The following is a 7,132-nucleotide window of genomic DNA, read 5'->3' on the forward strand; positions in this document are numbered from 1 at the left end:
AACATGTTTCCACCAATAGCATGGCCGGCCACTAGCTCAAATTTTGGGTAATTTGACATGCAAACCCATCATTTTCATAACATGCATTAATAGGCCACTTCACATTTGCCTAGCACATTTCTAAATTTTCTCACATAAGTCCTATTTAATAAAATTCACTTACAATTAACAAAACTCAAACATGAAATTTTCACACATGCATATATACATATAATAAGCACCAAATATGATGGCTAATTATTAGTATGACTCGGTTTTGTGGTCCCGAAACCACTTCCCGACTAGGGTCAATTTTGGGATGTCACATTAACCCTAGCCGAATTTTGCCTTCCTAAAGCTCCCCTTGGTCGGCCAACTCTTGCTCCTCAAGAGTCTATTATTCGGCCAACACATCTCTCCCTAATCAGCTCCTAAATTCTCTCCCTTATCCCCTCCTTACTCAATCTCCTGAGCAACTCCAACTCTTCCTAACAGTCTTTCACTTCAGTTCCACTACTTACCTTTTCCATTCATAAAAATTAATCCCTTATTTGCTGTCATTGTGACTTGAACCTGGGTCCTCCCAATCATCCACACGCCACTTATAGCATTCCCAGTGGCATCACTTAGCCACCTTACCACATGTTTCCTTGTGATTTATTTTACACAATTAATACCTAAAAGCCCAATTAACCAGAACCCCTTTTTCTTATGGAATTAAAATTAATTAAAACTACCGGGTTTTACCTTAAGCTTGGGCCTTCTAGAGGCCCACTAACGTACTTAATCCTATGACAAACAAACAGGACACAGAATTTTTAAATTTTTCCAACATTTTTAAAATTCCTGAAAATTGGGGCGTTACAACTCTACCCTCCTTAAAGAAATTTCGTCCTCGAAATTTACCTGATCCGAACAGATGAGGGTATTGTTGCTGCATCGCCTCCTCTGGCTCCCAAGTAGCTTCCTCTCTTCCATGATTACGCCAAAGCACCTTTACTAATGGGACAGATTTCCTTCTCAGAATCTTAACATCTCGATCCAAAATTTGCATAGGCTCCTCCTCACAAGTCAAATCAGTTTGCATCTCAATTTCTACAACCAGCACGACATGAGTAGGGTCAGAACGATAACGCCTTAACATGGAAATGTGGAAAACATCGTGAATCTTGTCCAACTCTGGAGGTAATTCCAACTGATAAGCTACTGGGCCTACTCACTTTAAAACCCGATAAGGCCCAATGAACTGTGGACTCAACTTGCCTTTCTTACCAAACCTCAATATCTTCTTCCAAGGAGAAACCTTTAAAAAGACCATATCCCCTACTGAGTACTCAATCTCCTTATGCTTCAAATCTGCATATGATTTTTGCCTATCAGATGCTTCTTTCAAACGGTCCCTAATTATTCTGACCTTAGCCTCAGTATCAGCCACCAATTTCGGTCCAAGAACTTGTCGCTCCCCTAGCTCCGTCCAACAACTAGGTATATGACACCTTCGACCATACAGTGCTTCATATGGTGCCATTCGAATACTCACCTGATAACTGTTATTGTACGCAAATTCTGCCAACGGTAAGTAGTCCTCCCAACTACCTCGAAAGTCAATCACGCATCCCCTTAACATGTCCTCCAGAATCTGAATGACCCTTTCCAACTGACCATCAGTTTGGGGATGGAAAGCCGTACTGAAGTTCAACCGCGTCCCCAATGCCTCATGTAACTTTTACCAAAACCGAGATGTGAATCTGGGATCCCGGTCAGAGATAATCGAAACTGGGACTCCATGAAGTCACACAATCTCCGCCACATACAGTTTGGCTAACTTTTGAAGCGAAAAGTCGGTACGTACTGGTACGAAATGGGCCAATTTGGTCAACCTATCCACAATCACCCATACCGAGTCTTTCTTCGATGGTGTCAACGGCAACCCACTCACAAAGTCCATGGTTACCCTCTCCCACTTCCAAAGTGGTATCTTTACCTGCTGCAACAGTCCAGAAGGTCATTGATGCTCTGCTTTCACTTGTTGGCACGTCAAACATTTTCCTACAAAACTCCGTCACTTCTCGCTTAAGTCCAGGCCACCAGTACAATTCCCGCAAGTCGTGATACAACTTATTCCCTCCAGGATGCACGGCACATAGTCCCCCATGAGCTTCCTTCAATATTGTTTGCCTCAAGTCAGAGTCCTTCAGAACACAAATTCTTCCTCGAAAACACAGAACTCCATCACCATTTAAACCGAACTTAGAAGTTTTCCATTCCTTAACTTGTTGAAAACAAGCGACCAAAGACTTATCTTCCAACTGCTTTTCCTTAATCTGGTCCACCCAGGTTGGCCTTACTTGCAATTCAGCCAACAAACTACCATCATCTTACAAACTCAAACGAGCAAACATTACTCTCAGATCAGATACGATTCTACGACTCAAAGCATCAGCTACCACATTAGCCTTTCCTGGGTGATACTCGATTGAACAGTCATTATCCTTAAGCAACTCAATCCATCTCCTTTGCCTAAGGTTCAGCTCTTTCTGAGTCAACAAATACTTAAGACTCTTATGGTCTGTGTATATAATGCACCTCTCTCCGTACAGGTAATGTCTCCAAATCTTAAGTGCAAAAACCACTGCTGCTAATTCCTAATCATGAGTAGGATAGTTCCCGTCGTGAGGCTTAAGCTGTCGTGACACATATGCAACCACCTTACCCTCTTGCATTAACACGCAGCCCAAACCTACATGTGATGCGTCGCTGTACATAGTAAAATCCTTCCCAGACTCCGGCTGAATTAACACAGGTGCTTTAGTCAAAACTTTCTTCAACTTTTCAAAAGCTTACTGCTAGGTCTCAGTCCATACAAATGGTACCCCTTTCCTTATGAGTTTAGTCAGAGGTGCAGCCAACACCGAAAAACCTTCCACAAACCTTCTGTAGTATCCTGCCAATCCCAGGAAACTCCGTATCTCCGATACTGACCTAGGCGGCTTCCACTCCAAAACTGCTTCAATTTTTCGAGGATCCACCTTAATCCTCTCAGCAGAGACCACATGTCCTAAGAAAGTTACCTCCCTCAACCAGAATTCACCCTTGCTGAACTTTGCATAAAGTTCCTTCTCTCTTAACACTTGTAGCACTATACGGAGATGCTCATCATGCTTTGCTTCCGTTTCAGAATATACCAGAATATCGTCAATAAAGACGACTACAAATTGATCCAGAAATGGTTGAAACACCCGATTCATCAGATCCATAAACGCCGCAGGAGCGTTCGTCAGCCCAAATGGCATAACCAGAAATTCGTAATGACCATACCGAGTCCTGAATGTCGTCTTATGGATATCCGTCTCCTTGACCCTTAACTGATGATAACCAGATCTAAGGTCAATCTTAGAAAATACAGAAGCCCCCTTAAGCTGGTCAAACAGATCGTTAATCCTTGGAAGTGGATACTTATTCTTAATGGTCAGTTTGTTCAACTGGTGATAGTTAATGCACATCCACATTGTACCATCCTTCTTCTTCACGAATAACACCGGTGCTCCCCATGGAGACACCTTGGCCTAATAAAGCCCCTATCCAACAACTCTTGAATTTGTGCCTTTAACTCCACCAACTCCTTCGGTGCCATCCTATACGGTGCGATAGAAACTGGCGCTGTTCCAGGCAACAAGTCAATTCCAAACTCCACTTCTCGGTTTGGAGGTAATCCCGGAAGCTCCTCCAGAAAAACATCTTGAAACTCCTTTACGGTCCTGACCTTATCCACTGTCAATCCTTTCTCTTCCGACTGGCTTACGAATGCCAAATAGGCCTCACAACCTTTTTGAATCTACTTTTCGGCCCTCAATGCTGACACCACATTAGACAAATAATCCCTTCGCTCACCTATCATCATAACCTCCTCACCCTCCGTGGTCCTTAATACCATTCGTTTTGCAGCACAATCCAAAGTTGCCCTATGCTTAACAAGCCATTCCATTCCCAGAATGAGGTCAAACTCTCCGAACGGCAACTCCATTAGATCTCCAGGAAAGATCCTACCTTGAGTTTCTAGGGGTACATCCCTATACAGTTTGTCTACCCTAACCGAGTGGCCCAAAGAACTTAACACAGAGACCCCACTCACTATCTTTTCAGAATGCACTCCCAATGACCCAGATATGGCACATGCAACATAGGAATGAGTAGATCCAATATCCACCAAAGCAGTATACGGCATGCTAGAAACCAAAAACGTACCAATTATGATGTTAGGTGTGTCGCCCTACTTTCGACGACGAGCCGCATACACCAACGCTGGCTGTCGAGCCTCAACATTTCTGGCACCCTTCGGCCTCGACCATTTCCATTTCCATTTCCGCCCCTACCTTGTCCACGTCCTCTCGGTGGTTGTGGTCCACCTCTCGCGGGTTGAACAACCCTCTATACAGCAACCTGAGCCTGATCAGCTCTCTGTGGGCAGTCCTTAACTCTATGCTCCATAGATCCGCATCAGAAACAAGCATCGAAACATTTCCTACACTCACCCAAATGAACCTTTCCACAATCTCCACAAATTGGCAGTCTAACCACATTCACCGAAGCTGCTCGAACTGGCTCCTCCACTCTCGCCCTTTTGGCATTCTTATTTGCTCCACCCGAAGGTCCAGAATCCCTCTAGAAAAGATTCTGATCTTTCTCACGATTCTGCCTCTCAGTACGCTTTACCTCCTCAGCTATCTTAGCTTTTTCCACCAGAATCGCGAAATCCCGCTCCCTTTGCGGAGCAATCAGCACCTTAAGGTCATCTCTGTGTCCATCCTCAAAGCGAACGCTACGCTCATACTCCGTAGTGACTATTCCCACAGCATACCAGTTTAGCCTCAGAAACTCAGCCTCATACTCAGCAACAGTTTTACATCCTTGGACCAGATTCAGGAATTCCTTCCTGCCGGTATCCACATAACTTGCCCCGACGTACTTTCCTTTAAAGGCTGTCTTAAACAGCTCCCAAGTAACCCTATCAGCTGGGGTTCCATCCCTCACGGTGAGCCACCACTGATAAGCCTCATCTCGCAGCAGCGATACGGCCCCTTTCAGCTTCTGCTCCACCGAGCAGTCCAAGTCATCCATAATTCGTTCTATGGCCTCCAACCAATATTTCGCCACATTCGGGGCTACACCAGATACGCTCCTAAAGATCTCCGCTCAGTTAGCTCGGAGCTATTCAGAAATCGATCCTCGAATTTCGTTGCCCGAACTTGCCCCGATAACCCTTTCCAGAACTCGAAGCATAGCCTGCATCAGGGCATCATCCCCAGCACCACGATCATGAGACTCCACTTCTGTTGCCGATGGTACCGGCGCATCCGCCACCGGCATATGTCCCGAAGAGGAAGATACCGCTCGAGCCCTTCCTCAGCCACATCCACAGCCTCTTCCACGAGTGGCTCTTGTACTCATATCGTATTATCTGATTATGAATTTTATGCATTAATGTCATTCCAATGTTTATTACAGATGTTTTATGATTCAGACAGTAATTCAGAGTTGGTTTTCGCAGAATCGATGTCTAGCTACAGTTTCAGTCTTTTAGCAAGCTTTTCTAGGATTTCAGTAACATCCTATCTAGAGTATTCTAGTAAAGTTTCAGTATAGACAGATAATTTAGAATATATTCAGAAAAATTTAGAATACTTACAGGCTTGGGCCGGAGATTCAGAATGCCACCTTCAGAAGTCCAGATTTTAAAAATAGAATTTTTTTTTGAAATCTTCATTTTTGTAAACCCATTCCACAGTCGAGTTGTTGTAACTTGGCTCTGATACCACAAAATATAACACCCCAAACCCGGCCTAGACATTATGACCAGATCCGACGTGCCACATCAAAATGTTAAAACATTTTTTCATTCTAAGTCTAGGAAATCGTACTTGATGTTCAAAGGATTAATTCATTGAGGGTTAAAGTGAATGGAAGCTGCGCACCAGGTAGGAAACCGAAAAAAGGAGGTGAGTCCATCGGACTGCTTAAGTACCAAGCTCTTTCGGATCCAATCCCAGACATGCACACTGCCATTGCCACACTCTAACATCACGTATATTTTTAGGTTACCATTGAAATTATGTATATTTTAGAATAAAACGTATTTAAGTTTGTAAAACGTTATCATAGCAGAAGCCTTGTTTGTAATCGTGTTACTTCGAAATCAGTTTATGCTTTTGGAAAACGAACCCTAGATCTAGCCTATTTTGATAGTTAATATAATTTAAGGTCATCATGATAAGTTATAAATCGAAACCCAATTAAAAATAATCATAAGCGGCCTTATTACATAACAAAACCCAAATCATCAAAGTAAAGAAAATTGAAGTCCAAACCCCCAGAAGAAATCCATATTCTAGAACGAGTGGCCACTCTGAATCCCTCGCAGCTCTAAGCCCACTATGGCTGGGGATTACCTGCATGGATGAAAATAGGGGATGAGTTTAGGGAAACTCAGTGTGTAAAATTGACCCAACCATAGCCCATATCAGCTCAAACCACAGAAACAGAATAAATTGGCCTTAGCCCAGAGCAGAATACAGAATTAAGCCCATAGGCCCATAACAGATCAGATCAGATATTTCATGTATATGCAAAACCCAACACATAACCAACCACATACACCCCCTTACCAACCTTTCACCATGTGGGGAGACTACTCGACCCACCCAACCGCTACACGCCATAGAATTATGCAGCATGGCTGCCAGAACAGATAATGTGACAGAGTCACCAGATACAGATAATCGTGGCAGAGCCACCAGAACAGAAATATGTGGCAGAGCCACCAGATCAGATAATTGTGGCATAGCCACCAGGATGCTTCCTCTAAAATATAACCCATGTCCCCATGCAACAAATATTCATTCATGGCAAACAGATTTAAATCAACATGTTTTTCAGACAAAATTAACCCTAGGGGCATATTGGTCATTTACACCTAGGGGTATCATGGTAATTTTCCATACATAAGGGTATTGTAGTGATTTAGCTACTTCTAGGGTTTTCATGCATATCCTATCCATTTACGTACTATCAGAATACTTACCGCGCATACTTACCAAATTGAGCCCGTTGGCCCATGAACCCGATTTTTGGCCCATTAAGCCCACATTATCAAAGT

This window comes from Gossypium hirsutum, chromosome A07 (genome assembly GCF_007990345.1).
Source record: "Gossypium hirsutum isolate 1008001.06 chromosome A07, Gossypium_hirsutum_v2.1, whole genome shotgun sequence".
NCBI classification, from domain to species: domain Eukaryota; kingdom Viridiplantae; phylum Streptophyta; class Magnoliopsida; order Malvales; family Malvaceae; genus Gossypium; species Gossypium hirsutum.